This window comes from Delphinus delphis, chromosome 13 (genome assembly GCF_949987515.2).
Source record: "Delphinus delphis chromosome 13, mDelDel1.2, whole genome shotgun sequence".
Lineage (NCBI taxonomy): Eukaryota > Metazoa > Chordata > Mammalia > Artiodactyla > Delphinidae > Delphinus > Delphinus delphis.
This window is the reverse complement of record NC_082695.1, coordinates 29,990,977-30,015,765: the sequence shown is the minus strand read 5'-3', so window position 1 is coordinate 30,015,765 and position 24,789 is coordinate 29,990,977. Positions and strand designations below refer to the sequence as shown.

General features: G+C 44.0%; 1 pseudogene; it reads right to left on the bottom strand.

The window, feature by feature from the left end:
- Positions 1-23,951: 23,951 nt before the first annotated feature.
- On the bottom strand, positions 23,952-24,789 carry LOC132436572 (small ribosomal subunit protein uS2 pseudogene; annotated as a pseudogene).

The following is a 24,789-nucleotide window of genomic DNA, read 5'->3' as shown; positions in this document are numbered from 1 at the left end:
TGGATGTACATGTATGGTTTCTTAACAGGAAGGAATAGGGCTCAGGTTGATTGAGTGCCTACTGTTTGCTCAGCACAGTGTAGATAGTTTTACCTAGATTGATTGTTTTACTTTATTCTCACAACAAGCCTGCAAATTGGGCATTTTACCCCCATTTTTCCTTAGGATGAAACTTGCCCAAGGTTAGTAATTTGTTCCAAATCACAGCACCTAGCAGGTCTGGATGTGAATTCAGGTCTGACTACAGCGTACAGGTGTCCACAGGTGTCCACAGATGCTCTGGATGCTGCCACCTAATTTCCTGGGTCCACCAGAAAGAGGACAAATGGAAATCATTATAGTTGAAGGAGTTCAGTGCCAGTAAGAGCCAAGTTATTCATCGGCTATACCAGACTTCATGGTTTTCTGTTTTCATATTTAAACAGGGTGTTGGTCTAGGTATAATACTCCGGGTGACCAAATCTTTGCTTTGATTGTTAATTTACTATCCTACGAGAAAGTAAATTAGAAAAAAATGTGTTGGGACTTGAAGGATAAATTAATATAGATGCCTCAGAAAAGATGGGATGGGGCGAGTGGGGTGGTCATGCCAGGACATGTAATGACCAAAAATGCACTGTCACTAGGGCCGAATTTTTTTTTTTTTTTTTTTTTGCAGTACGCGGGCCTCTCACTGCTGTGGCCTCTCCAGTTGCGGAGCACAGGCTCCGGACGCGCAGGCTCAGCGGCCATGGTTCACGGGCTCATCCGCTCCGCGGCACGTGGGATCTTCCCGGACCGGGGCACAAACCCGTGTCCCCTATATCGGCAGGCGGACTCTTAACCACTGTGCCACCAGGGAAGCCCGACTAGGGCCGAATTTTATCTTTATTCAAATGTTGGATAAGCTACCATTTAGTGAAACCTACCTATTCTCTCTCTTTTGGGAAGTATCATGGAGTTTTTTTTGGAGGCACTGTTTTAAATGTTCAGAAACAGAAGCAACCATCCAGGGTTAGAAAAGTAAATCAAAGAAACAAATGTCTTCTTTTGCCGTAGAAGCATCTGTATCAAATTACTAATGTTGAACTAAAGGGACTCGAAATATATTTCGTTTATTTGCTTATGTAACTTTTACTCACTATTTTCATTTTGTGGTGAGTAAAGGAAAAACGGAATAAGAACAAGATGACCTTTCCATTTTGTCCTAAAATAGAAAACAGGAAGAATGAGCACCGCCCTCTTTGGGTTACACAATATAATAATCTTAACACTGAACAGCTGGCAGAATTTGTTAGTCATCACCAAATGAGCAGAGACACTTACTTACCTGGCCTGAGTCAAGTTTTAGACTGTGTCCTCATAATATCTTTCTTCTGCAAAGTAATCACAAGGGTTCCAAACTCTTTGTCTTTTAATTGTAGACAGAGAAAGTGTAGGTGGGTTGTTGAGATTCTCTTGCAGATGGCTGACAGTTCTAATCGTATTTAATCATTCTAAAGCATTCAGAGTGGACAAAAACAGAGGAGACATGGAGAACTTTTTGTTTAATCATTACGCCCAATTTCACAATTGCCCCAGGGGCCAAGAACTTGAGGGAGAGGCTAGATTCCCTTAGACAAGAAACGCTGTGCAGGGGCTGCTGGGTCCACACTGCAGGGTTTCGTCTACACCAAGTGAGGGAGGAAGAATAGGAGGTCTGGGCTCGGAATCAGCACATTCCAGGAATGTCCTATGCTCTAAGGAAACACTGTGCTGCGTTAGAAGGAAGCCTTGAGAAGTTTTCCTGCGGGGTCCTGCCTGGGGCTGGCCTCTCCTCTGCATTAGCTGCAGGGAAACCATAGTCACTGTTGGGACGTGACACATGTCTCATTAACGGTGGACCTGAAGAAAAGACTCAAGTGTGTAGGTGGAGGGTATATATCTTATTTTTAAATTGAAGTATAGCATAGTTGATTTACAATGTTGTGTTAGTTTCAGGTGTACAGCAAAGTGATTCAGTTATATGTGTGTGTGTGTGTGTGTGTGTGTGTGTGTGTGTATATATTTAGATTCTTTTCCACTATGGTTTATTACAAGATACTGAATAGAGTTCCCTGTGCTATACAGTAGGATCTTGTTGTTTATCTATTTTATATATAGTAGTGTGTATATGTGAGTCCCAAACTCCTAATTTATCCCTCTCCCCTCTTCCCACTTTGGTAACCATAAGTTTGTTTTCTATGTCTGTGAGTCTCTTTCTGTTTTGTAAATAAGTTCATTTGTATCATTTTTTTAGATTCCACATACAAGTGATTTCATATGATATTTCTCTTTGTCTGACTTACTTCACTTAGGTCCATCCATGTAGCTGCAAATGGCATTATTTCATCTTTTTTATGGCTGAGTAATATTCCATTTTGTGTGTTTGTGTGTGTGTGTATGTATCTATATATAGAGAGATATAGATATACACCACATCTTCTTTATCCATTCATCTGTTGATGGGCATTTAGGTTGTTTCCATGTCTTGGCTATTGTGAATAGTGCTGCTGTGAACATTGGGGTGCATGTATCTTTTCAATTTAGAGTTTTCATCTTTTCCAGATATATATCCAGGAGTGGGATGGCAGGATCATATAGTAACTCTGTTTTTAGTTTTTTAAGGAACCTCCGTACTGTTCTCCATAGTGGCTGCATGAATTTCCATTCCCACCAACAGTGTAGGAGTGTTCCCTTTGCTCCACACCCTCTCCAGAATTTGCTATTTGTAGGCTTTTTAATGACGGCCATTCTGACCAGTGTGAGATGATAAGTAGAGGGTATATATCTTTAAGAGGAAACTTGTGAATATGAAGAAGAGAGACATTTAGAAAGGAAATATAATCCCTTCAGATCGTGTGTGGATCCAGAGAGGGAGAAATCAAAGTAAACCTTTTAAAAAGTTCATCCGGGTGGCAGAAGATAGAACATAAAACCCAAATTAGGACTTTAGGATAAAAAGGGACATGGAAACTTCTGTTGATTCACCAACTCTGCTGCAGGAGATCTGAATCAAAGACTACTTGCAATTAATATATTTTTTGTTGTATGACATGATAGCAAGAGGATGGAAAGAATTAGAACCTAATTTGGCTGTCAGTGATCTGGATTTCAGGTTGGGACATCATGCCTATCCTTCAATATAAACACCTGGAACAGTGAATAAAAGGGATAAATAAAAATGTTTGTAAGTTGAAATGCGGTAGGCTGTTGTGTATGGGAGAAAATAAGACATTTTTTTCATTCAGCCGACGCGCAATGTAAAACAAAAGTACCCCATTGTGTAGAAGTCAGAGCTTCCTACTTCTTGTCAATGTGGCTGCTGGCATCTCCAAATTTCATCATGTTTCCATTTTCTCATCTATTTGGGATGGCAGCATGGTTCAGAGGTATAAAGATAAGCACTGGATTTAAGTATTTCCTACTTTCTTAGGGGGAAGTAACTCGAGCCCAGAGTACCTAGATCACCATCGACTTATTTATGTTTCATTTGTCACATGCGCCATTCTGGCCCTCTGCTACATCCCTCTAAGAACAGATTTTGACCAGCAGGAAGGGCTGTAGAAATTAGCAGGGGACCCTGACTAAACCACTGAGGAAATCCCTGTGGGGCAATGACGTTTCACCTCACTCACTCACACCTGTTGCCGTGATATCGATTCATCCGTGTGCTCTTTGTGTTGACAGTTCCAGAAGCACCATCATGCTTCCCTTCCCTTTTTACCATTGAGATCAACTTAAAAAGATGAGCTCCGATAGGAGGAAGAGGGATTGCACTGCACATAGCATAAAGCTTAGAGTTGCAATTCTGCAGGAATTTAGTGCAGTTTTAAATTGGTACTGTGCATTTTTGGAAGGTTGACACCTACTGAAAGGGTGCCCCTTCCTGTGTTCCCTTAGACAGTCAGTACCTCTGCCAGGGCCCTGTGCTCCCCCAGCACCTGTTGCAGGTGTCTGCTGGCTGGTCCCTCCGAGCAACAGATCCACAGAGGAGGGAGGAGGACTTCTGAGTCAGTGGGGGAAGATTCAGCACTCCAGCAGCCTAGCCGGTCTTAAATTTCTTAAAAATAAGTGCAAATGGATTTTCTTCGTAAAAATAAAGGTCTAGCATTTTTTGTGGCCTGGCATCCTGTCCATCCCGAGATAAAACTGAACTAGGATTGCCTTGGTTTTCAGCAGCCTTTTTCTGCTACCTTTATGTTGAAAATGATCTTTCCACCTGTCCCATCCTTTACTCAATCCCAAGGGACTGTAGTGAGGCCTCACATTTACACTACAAGGTGAGGAAAGGAGTATAAACAAATTGAACATGAGCCCAAGCCTGTCAGCTCCATGTGATCAGTTTTCTTCATTTTGCCCCGTCAAGTCCTTCATTCAGAAGAAAGGTCCCCACGAGGAATTACAGTCCTTCCCGGCTGGGCTTGAGCATCTGCCCTGATGCCTTTCGTGTTTGACCCCACGCTACCCATCCACCCAGAGCAGGGCTTCTGACAACCCCTCTGAGAGAGATGAGGTCTGTGCACAAGTGTGAAGGGTCTGAAACTTTACCCAACTTAGACTCTGACACGTCCTGTTCCTCTTTCGGGAATGCTGGCAGAAGACACAAGACTCTGAGGTCAGAGACCAAGGACTTTACTACTCACAGCCCAGAAGACAACATCTGCTCTTTGTATTAGTTCCCTTTGCCCCTGCGTAGCACTGAGATCATGTGATGGTCCCAAATGACACCAGCACGTGCAGGAGAGGGACCAGGGTCAAGTGCCCAGCACATGATCAGGCAGCAAACAAGCCCTGACCTACTTAAATGTCAGGGGAAGGGTCAGCCTAACCATCAGGCGCTGTCGGCACGAGCTTGCCAGGATGTTCAGGGCCCATGGAGGGCTGCCTCTCCCAGCAGGGCCCACATACAGTTTATCATTCTAGCTTCCCTTCGGAGAGACCTTAGTCCAAAAGCCCACAGCACCGAGTGCTGATAGCCCTGGGCTGGCTGCTGAAGACCCACCAAATGTTGATTTATTGCTGGAGGAAAATGGGGTGGTGGGATGTCCATGTGTCTCCCTATGTTTAAACAAAAACACCCCACACACGGCCCCCCCAACCCTTTCCTGGTTTCAGTTCCTGCTGGACTGTTACATACACTCTCAGTTCCTGTTTGATGGTAGTACTGAAAAAGAAACAGCACCTACTCTCCAACTTGGATAGAGAATTCAACATGAAAAAGGAAGATACGTGTAATAAACTCAAACTCAGTATGTCCAAAACCAGACTTCTGGTTGCGTCCACAGCCACAGAGAAGGCAGCACATCCTCCCTCAGCCTCCTCCTGCGCCTGAGCGCCCGGCGGGCCGTCCACAGCCTGACCCACCGGTTCCTCCTGCTGTAGTCCCATCACCTCTTGGCAGGATGATTCCATCACCCGCTAGATGCTTGGTGGCTTCAGTGTTTACCATCAGTCCAGCAGCCGGAGGGGTCCTTTCATCATGAAAAGCCAGATCCTATCACTTTTCTGCTCAGAACCTCCCACTGACTCCCAGTGCATTCCGAAAGAAAGGACCTGCCTGGTCCCACACAATCTGCAACCCAGCCTGCCTCTCTGATCTGACCTCTGACCCCCCTCCTCACTGCTTCCATTCCCATCACTCCACCTGCTCTGGGACTCACTGGACTCACCAAGCCCACCTGGCTCAGGGCCCTTGCACTGCTGCTGCCTCTGCCTGGTCCTCCCCTGACCCACAGATGCCAAAGGGCCTACCTCTGCTCCCCTTCAGGCCACCCCGACCCCTACACCCCTGCATTATGTTTATCCATGGCACTTACCACCATTTGACACACGGCAGACATTTATTTCCTTGTTATCTGTTTCCTCTCTGAGTCCAGGGTTCTGCTCACAGGTACCCTCCCTGCTGTATTCCCAGTGCCGAGAACACTGCCGGCCACACACCGGCTCCCAATGAATGCTTGCTGGAGTTATTAATTCAACAGGTATTTATCATCTACCTTTTCAGTTTGCAGTCCAAGGGGAAGAGACAAAAATCAAAAAGAACTTGTAATACAGTGGGTTTAGTGCCACATTGGAGAAGTGTAGGGTATCACAGGGCCACACAGGAGGTCTACACTGCGGGGAGCCAGATGGGAGTTTATTTTTAAATGCAGACCCTCGGAGAAGTCCCTGTGACATCCAATTTGGCATTCCCAGCATCCTACCCCACCCAAGGAGTTCTCGAGTTTTTGTTCTAATTGTGATTATAAATGCATCAGTCATTGCCTTCTTAGGTAATAGCAAAATGAGGGAACATTTACCTATCAAAAGTGATAGCCCATGGGCTTCCCTGGTGGCGCAGTGGTTGAGAGTCCGCCTGCCGATGCAGGGGACACGGGTTCGTGCCCCGGTCCAGGAAAGATCCCACATGCCGTGGAGCAGCTGGGCCCGTGAGCCATGGCCGCTGAGCCTGCGCGTCCGGAGCCTGTGCTCCGCAACGGGAGAGGCCACAACAGTGAGAGGCCTGCGTACAGAAAAAAAAAAAAAAAGTGATAGCCCAGGGCTTCCCTGGTGACACAGTGGTTGAGAATCCGCCTGCCATTGCAGGGGACACGGGTTTGAGCCCTGGTCTGGGAAGATCTCACATGCCGCGGAGCAGCTAAGCCCGTGTGCCACAACTACTGAGCCTGTTCTCTGGAGCCCATGAGCTACAACTGCTGAGCCCACGTGCTGCAACTGCTGAGGCCCGTGTGCCTGGAGCCCATGCTCCGCAACAAGAGAAGCCACCGCAGTGAGAAGCCTGCACACCACAACGAAGAGTAGCCCCTGCTCGCCGCAACTAGAGAAAGCCTGCTCACAGCAATGAAGATGCAACGCAGCCGAAAATAAATGGATAAAATAAATAAATTTTTTAAAAAATGATAGGCCAGGAATGAACTAAAACAATGCTAAATCAGCTAAAACTATTTTAAAATAACTTTGAGTTATTTTGCAGTGCTTTGTATACTTTTTATATTGAATTTACGTACCTTTAAAACTTTACTGAATATCTTCTAGTTATACCAAATTCTCTTCTACTTATTATCAATGGGAACATGTTTCACAAAACTGTAGTGGTATGTACCTACATACCTTTTTAAAAACTGTACCTTTTCATGGAATATCACTTCATTTGCACACACTTCTCCTTGCCCCTTCTGCATGACTTTCTCACCCTCCTTTGTTTGCCCTGTTTTTCTGCTCTTTCTGGTGATTTGTCATCCTTCAAACAGCAGTGGTTCAAATAAGCCATCAGATGGACGCTTTCCCTGCAGACTCGGGTTACAACGTCTGCTTTCTCATCATCTTCCCCTCAGTATCGTTTAGGACTCCCTCTGCTCCTCTTGACTTCAGTTCCTAGAGTGTGTTTTTGTTGGGTTTGAGTTTGGGGGTGGGGGGTTGGACAGGGAATATAGGTGACATGGGTGGCTTACGATTCTTTTCTGAAAGGCCACAGAGCTCTGCTCATGTGCCTCTTCCACTGTCACCGTCACTCCGGCCAACCTTCCTCTTCCCCCAGACAATGGGAGGCAGGAATCTTACAACAGAAGTCCCCTCAGGTTTACAGAAAACAAGAGCTAACAGCAGATGTGCATTAAGTACTGACCATGTGGCAAACTTTGTGCACACTGTGTGGCTTGTCTCAGCCACACACCACAGGCTTGGCCCCAAGGCCACCTCAGGCCAGGCAGGGTGAGCACCTTGTCTGAGGGACTTGAGTATTGGGTGGAGGAACAATTTTTTTTTCGTTTTGAGAGTAAAAATTTTATTTTTGAGGAGCTTCATATGCACATTTTAAAGAGAGTCCCATAAGAAATCAAAAATATTACCTTCCCCTCATCCCAGAAATAAATTTAAAAGGCATAAAATTTCTTTTTAAAATCATGACACTTGGAAGTTTAGCACTACATCCAAAATTTAAGAAAGGGAAAAAAAGCATTTACATACTATATGTTTTAGATTTCTTTGGTTGGGGTTCTCCCCACGGGCTAATGGTATTTCATCTTTCAACTCATATTACTAAAACAGGAAAAAAACGGGAAAAAAAATAATACCTAGTGGTTGCTGAAACTGGAGAGGTCCTTCCTGTCCTCCTTTCAGGCATCCCGGGATCTCAGCTTGCTGGAAAGTTGACTGACATTTTCCTTTTGTAGTTGTTCCGTAAAGAATAATCGTAAATGTTCTCATGTCAATGTCTTGGACAGTTAATCTTCCACTTCACTGTTTGGGTGTTTCCTTGACATTGATGAGGTCCCGGTCTGCTCTATGCTTTGTTTTATTTTTTGAACGGTCATTAAATTCTTTAGGTCACCTGCTGATGGTGGAGATGCCCAGGGGCCTGGGGATACTAAACCCAGCTCTAACCACCATGCAAAGCTGACAGGTCAGGGAAGCTGACGGGTGACAGAGCTGCAGGCAAAACGGCAGCTGCCTGAGAAACCCTGTGTAGAAGACTGGCAGTGTTTGGTCCTTGTCTCTGAGGGACGGTGATGGGTTACTCTTAGAATGGCTCCTTTCCTAGTTGCCGTGGATTTGCTCTGGGGTGAGCCCCACCCCATCTGGTTGGGTAGAACGCTGGGAAAGCTCCTCAGGTTTAGTCCTAGGAAGATCAGGTCAGCCTCACTGATGAACCTAGGAGTGAGATTCTCAGCAACTATAGGACCTGCCTCCCTTCCCCTGCTGGCTCATCCCAGCACCAAGCCTTCTATTGTCTCACCAGCCACTTGGGGACAGCAGACCTACAGGATTCTGCCTTGGTCTCTGGGCTTTCTACCTGAGAAAGGCCCCAAAGGCTCCTCTCCTGGAATTCAAGCTAACCTGGGCCTGAATCAAGGGGGATGTGTCCTCCTTCCCTCAACCAACCCCTCCTGGGAAGGGGCTCCTGGAAATCCAGAAGCTGCCTTGCCTGCTCCCTCTACCCCTTTTAGTTTGTCCAAAATATTCATCACTGGGTCATTCTGTTTGGTTTGCACTTTATTGAGTCTCGGCTTCTCTTTGCCACACTGTTCTGTTAGCATCTGGGGCCATGAGAGCCTGGTGACCGCAGTGGCAGGTGCCACCACTGGGGAACCCACCTGCCTTGCATGGGAGCGCCAACAGCAGCTGCTACATCCTATGTGAAAGCTCGGGTCCCGGGTAGACACACCACCAAGTCAGAGTTTCCAGCCAGGGGACTTTTCTAGTTGTCAGCTCATCTGCACAACAAAGATGACACTAAACCAGGGGTGGGGGGGGGTGTGCCTGGACCCCTCCTAGCCCAGGTGACAGGCTCTCCTGCCCCAGCTCTCTGTGACGATTCATCTGTGGGTCACACACCGGCCCCACAGGAGGACTGTCCTCCAGAAGAGACTCCACCAGGAGAGTCTCACAGTGTTAGACAGAGTTTCACACCCCAGTCTTTCATACACTGTAGTCACAATTTTGTCAGTGTTGAGCACCTCCTATACTATTAATTGTTTTTCTTTGAATCAAGTCAGCTTTTCACTTTAAATTTAATTTACTTCTCTGTTGTCCTAAACACTATCATTTCCAAGATTAATGATCTGAGGTACTAGTTATGTATTTTCAAAAACACATAATTATGAGAACTGGAGTCTGTGTCAACATAACACAATTCTTCATTCCAGGAAGTTCTTGCCCAAGAAGATAAGGCTGTACACCAATGAAGTACTTTACTGTTTGCTTCAGAAAATTCCTACAAATGACTTTATTCAGGTGAACAGTTTGCTTACCTGAGCAAACTGTCCTCAGACAGCAGTTCAGTCCCCCAGACCCTCACCTCCAATCCTGAACCATCACATCACAAACTGTACCCAACCTGATCCAGTCTCTGCCTTGAAAGACCCACCTTCAACCCCTTGAGCCCAGATCTCAAACCCCTATAGATGTTCTTCCTTGAACTTTTCCTTCTGACACACAACTAAAACTGTCAAAATGGTGGTCTCCCTTTTGGCAGTAAGTCTAAAAACAGCATTGCTTACTCAGCGGCTTCTTCTGATGTTCTTTTGGGAGCTGACAGTCAGCAACTAGGCAAGTTTAAAATGTTCAGCTGTGCACCCCTGAGACCATCACACACTATGTGTAGACAAGACCCACTTCAAGAACAAGCAATGAGAGGACAGGGGTCCTCCCCTTCATCCTTGCATTCTCTTCACGTATCCTCCCCACCAAGGCCCTTTTTGTACCTAACTTCTGCCTGCTTCTACAACTCTGACTGCAGGACACAAGCTAAGGGGGCAGGCAATTACCGGGGGATGAGCTGGTCATATTGTAGTGAGAGTTGTAAAGTAATGAGCAGTCTCTGTGGCTTGAAAAGATTGTAGTTAACAATCTTTTGTTAGAATTGGTCCACAGAATAATGGTCCACAGAATAATGGACCATTCCTGGAGTCATACACTACATTGGCCACTCTGTCGCCAAATTTCAAGCAAATGCTGAAATTCACAGCTCCGATACAGAGCAGTATCATGCCCAGGTAGTTGCTTACATGATATGATTTGAGAGTATCAAGAAGTCTTCTCTGCCCCAAATTTCTTGCTTTTTCTCCCATTTTCCCACAAGGCACAGGTTTTATAGGGTATAAAACTTTAACTTAAGGAAAACATTAACTTCTTAGCTTTTTAAGGACCACCGTTATGGTCCTTTGAAGACACAAAATCTGGGGAGATAACATAATAACAACCATTGTCTTTATTGGTCATTGTCTTAGTCTGTTCCAAATGTTATAACAAAAGTATCACTGGGGGTTGTTGAAGACTGGCGGTTTAAGCAACAAACATTTATTCTCGCAGATCTGGAGGCTAGAATTCCAAGAGCAGGGTGCTGGCAGATCTGTGTCTGGTGAGGGTCCTCTTCCTGGTTTGCAGACGGCCGTCTTCTGCTTGTGTCCCCACATGGGGGGGAGAGAGAGAGAGAGAGATCTGTGTCTCTTCTTATTAGGGCACTAATCCCATTCATGGGGGCCCCACCCTCATGACATAGTCAACTATCAAAGGCCCCACCTCCAAATACCATCACACCAGGGATTAGGCTTCAGTTTGTGAATTGTGGGGGGGACATAAACATTCAGTCCATAGTAACCACTTACTGTGGCTGGGATCTGTTTTGACATGTCTACATGCATTATGTGTTTAATTCTTAAAGCTCCCTGTGAATGGGAGGTACTACTTTCCACAATTTAGATATGAGGAAACTGAGGCTTCACGTGGTTTGCCAAGGTCGCCCCGCTGGTAAGTGGCAGACCCAGGGAGCCCAGGTTAGCAGACCTTACTGCATTGCTAACATTTCTGAGATGGATTCAGAACGTGAAAACAACACTGGACACTGGTGTGACCCCACTGTTCTTAACAGCTTTCTCCTTCTTTTCTCACTTCCTCATCAGGACCCGCCCCCCCACCTCAGGAGGTAAGACAGGTACTATTTTTAGCAACAGTTTGTTCAGGTTCCCCTGGGGTGAGGCTGAGCGGGTTGGAGGAGCAAAGAGGAGGGAGCAGAGGGGTTGAAGAGAGACCCCGGCTGAAGGGAGAGGATGTAAAATGTGGCTGGATGCACAGATTCAGAGAGCGGCCTCGTGGTGCCCAGAGGCAGGGTGGATGGGCAAAATGGGAGAAGGGCGTTGAAGGCGCAGACTTCCAGTTATAACGTAAATGAGTCCTGAGGATGGAAAGTACAGCATGGTGACCACAGCTAACAATACTGTGCTGTATATTTGAAAGTTACCGAGAGAGTAGATCTTAAAAGTTCTCATCACAAGAAAAAAAATGTGTAACTACCTGTGGTGATGGATGTTAACTAGACTTACTGTGGCCATCGTTTCACAATATTTACAACTATGGAATCACCATGGTGCACACCTGAAACTAATGTAATGTTATATTTCAATTACCCCTCAATTTGAAACAAATGGAGCTGGGTCCTCATCTTCTCCCCAGGCCTGCTCTGCTCACAGGAAATGCCCTCGTTCCGTTTGGGTGGTCAGCACCCCCACGATGGTATCCCACTTTAAGAAGAAAAACCACAAGAGACCCCTGCTCTTTGTAAAATAAAGAAGGCACTGCAGAAACAAGGAAAACACTTTCACTGAGATTTATAATAAACGCAGCCATAAACAGAATCAGAGAATGCAGAGTTCAGGCTCTCACTGGACCACCCTGAAGAAGCAATCGTTATTGGGATTCAAGCTTTAAATTCTTTTAGGGATATTTGCAATTTTAAGCTATAGAAATCTAGGGCGATGAGGTAGACAAGAACTACATGAAGTGATGTCAGTGCAACTCTGGCTCCTTGCATGTGATGGGCACACCGTCTGTATCATCCACATGTTTCTCATGACAGCTCCACACAGTAATAATGAACAGCTTCATGTTCAGATTAGGACGCTGAGACCAGAGAGGCTGACCTACAGTGAGAAGTGTCTGCATCGGAATTCAAAACCAGGATTGTCCTGCTCCAAAGGTTGTGCCCCATCACAGGAGGATTCCAGATCTGTCCGACGTTATCCTCACGTCGAAGGCAAAGAATAGACTGGGCCGGGGCTTCCCTGGTGGCGCAGTGGTTAAGGATCTGCCTGCCAGTGCAGGGGACATGGGTTCGAGCCCTGGTCCGGGAAGGTCCCACATGCTGTGGAGCAACTAAGCCCGTGCGCCGCAACCACTGAGCCCACGTGCTACAACTACTGAAGTCCACACGCCTAGAGCCCGTGCTCCGCAACACGAGAAGCCACCGCAATGAGAAGCCCGCGCACCGCAAGGAAGAGTAGCCCCCGCTCACTGCAACTAGAGAAAGCCTGCACACAGCGACGAAGACCCAATGCAGCCAACAATAAATTAATTGATTTTAAAAATGCTAAGTGCATAATACGGTGTTGTTAGTTACAGACCCAATGTTGTTCAGTTCTCCAGAACTTATCTCGTGTAACTGAAACTTCACCCCCACTTCTCACCCCACCCCCCAGCCCATGGCAACCACCACTCCCCTCCTGTTTCTGGGAGTCTGACTATTTTGGATTACTTCTCATGTAAGTGGGATCGTGCAGTGGAAAACAGTGTGTAGACTCCTCAAAAAATGAAAAATGGATATTTTATTTTTTAATCCTGGACACGACCCCCTATACTGATCTCAGGATCCACTCATGTGATGCTACCACAGTTTGAATTACATTGCAAGGGGATCTGAATTGTTTTTTGCTTTAGAACAAACAGTCAAGTCGTTGAAGCTGGTATCAAAGACTTGTGAAGTAGGCAGGAAGAGCTAGGGGGGAGGAGGACAAAAAGAGAGATTTAAAAAATTAATTATTAATGGCAACTCAGTGGAAATATTAACACCCTTATGTATTTTTAATTCTTGAAAAGAGGAAGAGATGCTGCTTATAAATGCCGCTTAGTTTTTTCCTACAGGCTAATAAAAGATGATGAAATACCAGATTTGCTTCATTAAGCAGACGTTTTAAAGTCCAAACCCAAATTAAAACTCAAAGGGTAATTCATCTTCGGTGTCCCAAACAATATTTATCAGCTCCTTACCTAACTGGGGCGAGCAAGCCTCTCTCTGAAGCCAGTGCACCAGAGCATGGATGCCATTGTCCACTAGGTGGAGATATAGAACAGGAGTAGCCCTTTCTTAATCCTACACATAAGATGCCAAAGAATTTAGAAACCCAGGGTTGTCCAATAATTCACATGAATTCAGCCTGAAAGTTTTCTCAGTGCTCCGGGCATGCTTCTCCCTTTTCTTGGAACATCCCTGGATTTGAGCTCCATTCTTGCTGACAGCCTGGCCTTTAAAATTAGTAATCTCTTGGCTATTTCCTGTGGCAATACAGATGTATCATAATGTCTGTATTTATTAACAATCTGCAAAATTAGCATGTGCCATGAATCTTTATTTCATGCCCCTTCCATATAACATTTAAGAAATACCGTGGGTCCTTGTGTCATTTCCCTGTGCTAACAATTTCTATATCTCTTAGTTGTTCTGCATATTGTAAAGTTATTGAAACATCTGGTGGGTATTTTAGTTCTTATTTTTCAATTGAAAAGAATGATCTTCTCAAATACACATGGGCAAAAAGAACTAATGGCTGATAAATTAGAGATGTCTCATAAACAACAATATATGCTTTTGCAATGTGGAAACCGTCTTTTGAAATAATCCCATGTATTAGAGATTTTAAAATTCTCATCAAGTGATGCCTGTTATAAGACATATTTATAATTACTTGCAAGTCTTACTTATTTTTACAGTATTTTTTTGATGTTGGTAAAGAGAAGATATTGATGAATAATTTTCTCTTGCTACTTATTATATTTGTATATCCTTTGAATTTTTATGAATACACATTACTTTTACAAACAGGAAAATAAAGTTGTTTTTGTTATGAAAGTAGTGTGTAACTATGAGGAAAAACATTTTACTATGGCATAAACTGGAAAGTTATTACTTATAGGTCAGTTGAACGCTCACACAATTTAAGTGCTATGTAGGGTAATCTTAGTCATGAATTACTGCTTTAGGAAGTAATATTTCTAAATTTAGGTCATTTCTACCGTGTTCCTATCTATAATTAAACATCCTCCTTAAAGTGGGAAGAATATCAAGTTGTTCATTATTCTCATGGTAATGTAATTATTGAGACAACTGGTATTAGCATCTTTCATTGTTAAAAACAGCAAAATCAGTATAACATTTCACTATTCTTCAAGCTGCACATAAACTACTTCTATGTGGTGGTCGTAGGTTTATGGTATAAGAAGCACCTTCACTTATATTAGCTCATTTTGTCCTCCTAGTAGCTGTGCGGCATAGGCAGGGCACATGAAGATTCTAAGCCATAAAATCATGCACGGAAGGTCCTAATCGAATGGGCTGCAGAACCAGGGGAGGACCGACCATGTGATTCTGAGTTCAGGCCCTTTGCCTTCGTTTCTGTAAGCTTTTTGCAGACTGTGCCCCAAAGCTCCCTGGGTGCAGATGAGGAGGAGGGAGTCTTCCCAGCAAGTGTTTTAAGTATCAGCTGCTCTTCCTTGCTTTTTCTTCATCTGCATGTAAGCGGGAGTGAGGGGTAAGGGGAGGGACAGGAATGACTGAGAACGGGCTACATGTGCCTGTTGTGCTCACACCCGAGGTGGTAAGGGCTGTGCAGTAGGCTACACGGGTCCTAATGATGCTGAGCCCAGATGCCATGTTGATTTGTGACTTTGTCCCTCACCTTTCAAACTGCATCTCCCTGAGGCATAGTCGAACGTTACTCAACAAGTAAGTGCATAAACTGACCCCCTCCTGCATGCTGGGAACTCCTGTCAGGGGCCGCATCCCTGGACACGGGGTGGATCACAGCAGACCCCCCTCCACAGCAGGCCCACACAGAGTCTGAAGTCTAGCGGGAGAGGCAGACAACTATCATCACTAATTCTACTGTAAGACGAAAGTACAGGCTTTATGAGAGACAGTAACAGTGAGACATAGTTTAGATGGCGGGAGGGGTGTGTCAGGAAGTTTCTCTCAAAAAGCCTTATTTAAGCTCAGACCTAAACAATGAGTAGGGATTTACCAGGAAGGATGGTTGGAAACATTCCAGGAGGGGTGCCCCATACACAGGCCCTGGGGTAAGAAGATGCTTCTCTTGTTGGAGGAACAGAGACTCATGTGGCCCCAGTAGAGGCAGAAAAGGTAGGCGGCAGGCAGGGGCCCCATCCCGGGGGCCTTGTGGTCCATATTAAGAATGTTGTATTTTGTCCTAACCACAGAGACAAGCCATTGATGAGTTTTGAGTAGAGAAGAGATATGATCAGATTTATGTTTTTAAAAGATGCATTGGCAGCTTGAATTAGACTAGAGTGGGGTGAGTCTCCATGGGAGACAGGCTGGGAGGCGCCTGGTGATCCAGGACAGATGATGGCCATGGTAGGGCGGTGGTGGGGAGGTGACAGAAAGAGAAACCCTGGTGGTGGCTGAACAGAGTGTGAAGGGGTGTGCAAGGAGTTCAGATTCAGACTTACAGGGATGGGACTCTGAGAGATGGTCCAGTGGGTGTTAAAGAAGCATCTGGACATAAGAGTCCATTGTTGAAAGGATGCTGAGGCCAGAGCTATCACTTTGGGAGATGTCATCCTAGAGATGGTGCTAAAATCCAGGAAAACCGTGGAGAACACCTTGGGAGGAATAGGGCACAGGAAAGACAGGAAGGCCCAGAACCCAGCCCAAAGAAACCTCTACATTATAAAGTAGGCACAGGAGAAGGAGTCAGTAATGGAGCTTGAGAAGGGCCACCAGAGAGATGGGAGAAAATCCAGGAAAGCGTGGTGTCTCCCAAGGCAGAGAAGAAGATGCTTCCTGCAGATGCAGATACTGTGAAGATGAGGATGGTACCCTGTGTCTTGGGAAAGAACATGACACAAGTTCAAGGGGGAGAGCACTGCATATTAGAAATGCAGTTTCAACCAGAAGCAGCATTGTTCTTCTCTCCTTTCAAGAAGGACCTTTTACCTACATGGCTACAAAACTGGCCTGACTGGAATGTTTTATTTCAGAGCACTCAGATTTCATGGCTTTCCATAGCCGCCAGATTGATACTAGCTGTGAGTACCACTTCTTTCCCTAATATTTAACTATGAAAACTTTCAACCATACAGAAAAGTTGAAGGAATTTTACAATGAACACTCGTGTATCTATCTCCTAGATTCTACTATTAACATTTTGCTTTACCTGCTTTATCACATGTGTATCCATCTAACAATCCCTCTGTCTACGCACCAATCCATCTTATTTTTCAGATACATTTCAAGGTAAGTTTCAGACACTGAATCAGTAATTTAAAAACTCCCAACAAACAAAAGTCCAGAACCAGATGGCTTCATGGTGAATTCTGCCAAACACTTAGAGAAGAGTTAACACCTATCCTTCTGAAACTATTCAAAAAATTGCAGAGGAAGGAACAATTCTAAACTCACTCTATGAGGCCAGCATCATCTTGACACCAAAACCAGACAAAGATATCACAAAAAAAAAGAAAATTACAGGCCAATATCACTGATGAACATAGACGCAAAAATCCTCAACAAAATATTATCAAACCCAATCAATCCAACAATACATTAAAAGGAGTATGCACGATGATTAAGTGGGATTTATCCCCAGGATGCAAGAATTTTTCACTATCTGCAAATCAATGTGATACACCACATTAACAAATTGGAGAATAAAAACCATATGTCATCTCAATAGATGCAGAAAAAGCTTCTGACAAAATTCAACACCCATTTATGATAAAAACTCTCCAGAAAGTGGGCATAGAGGGAACCTACCTCAACATAAGAAAGGCCATATATGATAAGCCCACAACTAACATCATACTCAATGGTGAACAGCTGAAAGTATTTCCTCTGAGATCAGGAACAAGGCAAGTATGGCCACTCTCACCACTTTTATTCAACATAGTTTTGGAAGTCCTAGCCACAGCAATTATAAGAAAAAGAAATAAATCCAAATTTGAAAGGAAGAAGTAAAACTGTCACTGTTTGCAGACGACATGATACTATACATAGAAAATCCTAAAGATGCTACCAGAAAACTACTAGAGCTCATCAATGAATTTGGTAAAGTTGTAGGATACAAAATTAAAGCACAAAAATCTCTTACATTCCTATATACTAACAATGAAAGATCAGAAAGAGAAATTAAGGAGACAATCCCATTTACCATCACATCAAAAAGAATAAAATACTCAGGAATTCCCTGGCAGTGCAGTGGTTAGGACTTGGTGCTCTCACTGCCAGAGGCCTGGCTTCGACCCCTGGTCAGGGAACTAAGATCCCACAAGCCACTTGGTGCAGCCAAAAAAAAAAAAAAAGAATAAAATACTTAGGAATAAACCTACCTAAGGAGGTAAAAGACCTATATTCAGAAAACTACAAGGCACTGATGAAAGAAATCAAAGATGACACAAACAGATGGAAGGATATACCATGTTCTTGGATTGGAAGAATTAATATTGTTAAAATGACCATACTATCCAAGGCAATCTACAGATTCAATGCAATCCCTATCAAAATACCAATGGCATTTTGCACAGAACTAGAACAAATCATTCAAAAATTTCTATGGAAAACAAAAGATCTCGAACAGCCACAACAATCTTGAGAAAGAAGAACAGAGGTGGAGGAATCACACTTCCTGATTTCAGACTATACTACAAAGCTACAGTAATCAAAACAGTGGTTAGGAATCCACCTGCCAATGCAAGGGACATGGGTTCAAGCCCTGGTCTGGGAAGATCCCACATGCTGCAGAGCAACTAAGCCCGTGTGCCACAACTACTAAGACCACGTGCCACAACTACTGAAGCCTGCGCACCACAACTACTGAAGCCCACACACCTAGAGCCCATGCTCCACAACAAGAGAAGCCAGCACAATGAGAAGCCTGTGCACCCCAGGGAAGAGTAGCCCCTACGTGCAGCAACGAAGACCCAATGCAACCAAAAATAAATAATAAATATATATTTAAAAATCAAGACAAAACAAAACAGTATGGTATTGGCATAAAAACAGACACACAGATCACTGGGACAGAATAGAGAGCCCAGAAATAAACCCATGCACTTATGGTCCATTAATCTACGACAAAGGAGGCAAGAATATACAATAGATAAAAGACAGTCTCTTCAGTAAGTGGTGCTAGGAAAACTGGAAAGCTATATGTGAAAGAATGAAATTAGAATATTCTGTAACACTGTATACAAAAATAAACTTAAAATGTATTAAAAACCTAAATGTAAGACCAGAAACCATAAAACTCCTAAAGGAAAACATAGGCAGAACACTCTTTGACATAAATCACAGCAATACTTTTTTGGATCTGTCTCCTAAAGCAAAGGAAATAAAAGCAAAAATAAACAAACAACCTAATGAAACTTAAAAGCTTTTGCACAACAAAGGAAATCATTGACAAAATGAAAAAACAACCTACAGAATGGGAGAAAATATTTGCAAATGATAAGGGGTTAATATCCAAAATATGTAAACAACTCATACAACTCAACATCAAAAAAGCAAACAACCCAATTAAGAAACGGGCAGATGACCTGAATAGACATTTTCCCAAAGAGATACATGAAAAGACACTCAACATCACTAATCATCAGCAAAATGCAAATCAAAACCACAATGATATATCACCTCATACCTGTCAGAATGGCCATCACCAAAAAGAATACAAGTAACAAATGTTGGCAAGCATGTGGAGAAAAGGGAACCCTCATACCCTGTTGGTGCGGATGTAAATTGGTGCAGCCACTGTGGAAAACAGTATGGAGGTTCCTCAAAAAAGTAAAAATAGAACTACCGTATGACCCAGCAATTCCACTCCTGGGTATATATCCAAAAGAAACCAAAACACTAATTTGAAAAGATACGTATGCCACAATGTCCATAGTAACATTATTTACAATTGCGAAGGTATGGAAGCAACCTAAGTGTCCATCAACAGATGAATGGATAAAGATGTGGTATACATATATATATGTATGTATATACAATGGAATACTACTCAGCCATAAAAAACAATGAAATTTTGCCATTTGCAGCAACATGGATAGACTTGGAGGGTATTATATTAAGTGAAATAAGTCAGAAAAAGACAAATACTGTATATCACTTATATGTGGAATCTAAAGAAAATACAACAAACTAGTGAATATAAGAAAAAAGAAGCATGCCCACAGATACAGAAAACAAATTAATTAGTGATTACCAGTGAGGAACGGGAAGCAGGGAGGGGCAGTACAGGGGTAGGGGATTAAGAGGTACTAACTATTATGTATAAAATAAGCTACAAGCATATATTGTACAACACAGAGAATATAGCCAATATTCTATAATAACTATAAATGGAGTATAATCTTTAAAACTGTGAATCACTCTGTTGTACATCTGTAACATATAATATTGTACATCAACTATAGTTCAATTTTTTTAATTAAAAAAAAAACCAAAGTAAGCTTTGGACATAAGAACATTTCACAGCTAAACACTCTAGCATCTATATCATTGACCAGAGTTCAGTATGGTTCTACTTCTTTTGAGGTAAAATTTTGAAAGAATGAAAAGCCCAAATCTTAAATGGACCAGTTGTTGCCTTTTGACAAATGCACAGCCTGTGTGGCCGTCGTATTAAGTTATAGAACATTACATCACCCCAGGAAGTCCGTTGCTGCTGCTTTATCTCTCAGAAAGCGCAGATGATGTAGGTAAGGAACCTAGTCCTGGGCTCTGGTAGGAACACAGCAAGTGTAAATTCCCTTCTCCCTCTGCCAGGGGACTCTGCCACCGCTCATATACATTCACCCACATTCTCACCAAGATAGAAATAGACATTGAAGTCTTCCTAAAAGTGCTTTTGTAAACATTTCACAATACACCCTTTGTAGAGAAGGACAATGGTGTCCAGTGAACCAAGCCCACCCCAAGGAATCATAATTCCTCACCCAGAATCCTGCTCTGCTGGTGCTGAGCAAGCTGAAGCCTCAGCCCTCTCATTTGTCAAACAGGAACAGTGACCATCTCTGTCTACAAGTATAAACTCACCTTGCTGTTTTCATATACGAACTAATAGAGCCCTGGGGGGAAAGGTGAAAAGACTCCACCACAAGGCTGTGACCATTTTGACTAAGCTACTGTATTGTCCCAGGTTGCCCCCCGAGCCCCATCCTCGCCTCACTGCTTAGGGTGAGGCCTCTGGGCACAGGTATGAGTCAGGGACGTTCCATGTGGAGGGCTCAGGTTCAGCACCAGGTCAGGACTGGAGCTGCTTAGTAGGTCTTCAAAATCTATTGTTAACAACCCCTGGAAGAGGCTGTGGGCTTAGTTTATTTGTTTATCTTCTTGCTTTTGTCTTCTTTGTCACTCTGGGCCTTAGGAAGAGCCCACATGAGCTGATTTGTTGGAATGAAGAGAGGGTTTCTCAATCCTCACCCTATGCTGGATTTAAGGAACCCAGAGACGTAAGTTGAAGTGCCAGCGACTTCTCAGATTTAATGAAAATTTGTTTGAGCCTCTTCTTCCCAAGTCAGTGAGAGGTCTAACGATTGCCCCAGATTTACTTATTAATTCTTGAGGTTTTATAGACTGGTATTCACTTTCAGTTACGAAATCCTGCTCTGACTGAGCTCACATCTCTCTTGGGGCCCACTTCCACTGTCGGCATCTTTTTTCTGCTTTGGACCAACCCAGACCTGGAATTCAGCCTCTTTTCTTTGCTTTCCCCCCAGACAACTTTCCCAAGCAAAGCGTTGCAGAATCCTACCTCCCTCTTCAACCTCTTTCCCTTCTACTCTTTTGACTCCCAGATTCCTCTAGATGTTTAGATTCAGATTTGTTTAGCTATGACTTTACTTCCTTTCCACCCACAAGTGGATAATCAAGGTATTTTTCTAAGCAAAGGTAGTTGTCAAGAGGAACTCTGCTGCAAATTCTTTGAAATATATATACGTATATATATTTGTACACATCTACACATACATACACACATGTATATACACACATACATAATACATATATGCTTATATATGTCCTACATGTATACATACATTCCCAACACAGAGAACTATAGAAATAATTACATGAATGTGTGTATAATTACATACATAACACATACTATCTGTACATACACACACGTACATACCCTATGACACACGCCTACACAGATCTAAACCACCATCGCTAAGGAATTGGTGAACTCCAGCTCCTGCCTCATCTTGTTGGAGTCTTGTTCTCATCTTTTTATTTCTGCATTGCACGGATCCTGCTCTGTAATTGAAACAGATCCCATCCAGCTTGCACTGTTTAGTTTACAAAACAGGGGACTGGAAATATCTGCTCAGTCACTCATTTATTCAATCTCACATTCACTCAACAGACAATAATCCAGCACCTACGACAGCCCCAGGTTGGATCCTATAGAGAAGATATGGAAATGAGGGAGAGACCCACGTCTTTAGAAACTTGAAATCCAGCTGCATGTGCAACCCTTAGCACACCCAAAACAAAACGTCCTCACACGCACAATTCTCATCAGAGGAACAGCAAATTCGAGCAGAAAGTAGAGACTTGCAGTGTACAGCAGCGCTGCTGTTTCAGCAGAATGAGCAGGAGGAAAAAACCACTGTGGTCAAAAGAAACTGCTGGCTGCTGGATTTTTGTTTAATTATAATTTGTGCTCTTCTAACAGTGTTCGTTCTGCTTAGATGGCAGAGTGGCTTTCATGAAAGTATGAGCTCAGCCTTGCCTTACGCCTGTTGAAAAAAAGAGGTCAGGTAAAACGACTGTAGTGACAGCACCAAGCTAGTTGAAAACCACACTTTCAAATGAGACAAAAAAACAAAAAAAAAACCCGCACGCTGGAAATTTTTTGCCCACTAAAAACCCCTTGAAGTCATCTCAGAAACACATATAGAGACAATTTCCTCTTTTCTCCTTAGCAGTGTCCTCAAGGAAAACAGCTTTCCAGATCTGAGTGGGTGGACCAGTGATGCAGTCTAGCAGCCTGGGTTCATTCCGAATTCAGCTCCATGGCTACATTCGGGATGAGGGACTTAATCCTTATGTAGCTCTTCCAAATCTCTTCATATAGTTCTGCAATTTTTAACTGAACTCTGCACTGAATATTCTAGTCATTTAAAACGTTTTCACACCACTTTGGCACAGAAATTAGTAACGACCGGATACATTTGCAAATATCCATGCTTTGTATATTGTAAAACGTCTACATAAAGGCTAACTCTCATCCCGCATGCTGATAAACGTGATCTATATATGGGTTTGATAATTTTTTTTTTTTTTTTTTTTTTTTTTGCGGTACGCGGGCCTCTCACCGATGCGGCCTCTCCCGCTGCGGAGCACAGGCTCTGGACGCGCAGGCCCAGCGGCCATGGCTCACGGGCCCATCCGCTCCGCGGCATGCGGGATCCTCCCGGACCTGGGCACGAACCCGCGTCCCCCGCATCGGCAGGCAGACCCCCAACCACTGCACCACCAGGGAAGCCCGATAATTTTTTAAATTCAAATATCAAATGTATTTTTAATGTACCCACAGAGGAATTTACATATGAGTTCATGAAGAACAGCAAGTGATATTCGTGTATGCAGAGGAAAGATGATGGCCTGTTTCTTGATGGTAATGAAATTTGATAAATGACTTCTTTCCACAGAATCTCCGAAATAGAGTGATGCAGGTACTCACATTTTATCAAATTAGAGCTTTTCTAGGAACTGGCTCTGTTTTTACTTACGTACTTCTGTGACAAAATTAAAGGTAAGTTATTTGTTAGAGGCACTATCAATTGTCTTAATTGGAAAACATTTAGCAAGATGAACCTAGCATGCTGGATGTGAGACTAGGAGAACTTGTGCTCTGGTTTCAAAAACCGGCAGTTCTTAGTGCTATACTTTCCCAAACCATAGGGAAGTGGCTTTTCCTGGGAAACCCTAACTTCTCACACGATGCTCCTTTTTATTCTTTTTACTTATTTACATTGCTTAATGAAATGAGGCAATCACATGATGTACTCTAACTTGAAAATCCTGTAAGCTGATACTTCAAATTCTATAAATTATATCCAGATCTAGTATTTTTGTTTGTTTTTTGTTTTTAGAAACCGTTTACTTTCCGTCAGCTTATTTCCATTTTAAGAGTTTGTGGTCCAGGGCTTCCCTGGTGGTGCAGTGGTTGAGAGTCCGCCTGCCGATGCAGGGGACACGGGTTCGTGCCCGGTCCGGGAGGATCCCACATGCCGCGGAGCGGCTGGGCCCGTGCGCCATGGCCGCTGAGGCTGCGCGTCGGAGCCTGTGCTCCGCAACGGGAGAGACCACAACAGTGAGAGGCCTGCGTACCGCAAAAAAAAAAAAAAAAAAAAAAAAAAAGAGTTTGTGGAAGAACAGCTTAAGACCACCCAGTGGTTGTTCCTACCCACTCAGTGGCCTGAGCAGTGGGAGGTGCAGACCAGCCTTCAGTGGGGCACAGAGGGCACCTGCACACCTTCGGACCAGTCCGCCACCTCAGGCTGAGGAGCAGTGAACTCAGGAGGTGGGGCGGTCCATTCACCCTGAAATTCCTCCTTGGTCACAGCCTTCTCAGCTGCCGCCTGCTGTTCCTTTTCAGTCTCTTCAGGATCTCTGTAGAAGTAGACATCAGGCATGACCTCCCATGGGTGTTCACGGGAGATGGTGCCACGCATGCGCAGAACTTCCCGGGCAAGCATCCACCACATCAGACCCACTGAGTGAGCTCCCTTGTTGTTGCATGGGATGGCAATGTCCACATAATGCAGAGGAGAGTCTGTGTTACACAGAGCAATGGTAGGCAGGTTAACATAAGAGGCCTCTGTGAGAGGCTGGTGGGCAGCCCTGGGATCAGTAACCACCGGAAGTCTTGGCTCTGGACGGCTGCCTGGCTTTGGTTAGTGAAGGTTCCAGGAGTGAAGTGGCCAGCAATAGGAGTGGCTCCAGTGGCAGCAGCGCGCTGGCCAGTATTCCTGGAGGATATGACACTGACATCAGCTGGGTTTTCAATGGCAACAATGGCATGAGCTGCCAACAGAAGCTTCTCCCAGGTTCTCTTCAGATTTACTAGGTAGATGCCATCACCTTTCCTTTTGTAGATGTACTGTTCCATTTGGAAGTCTAGGTTGGTGCCTAGACCAACCTAAGTGGGTTCCTGCTGCAAGAAATTTGAGGACATCCTCCTCCTTCTTTTGCAGGACATAAAGGGCTCCAGACAT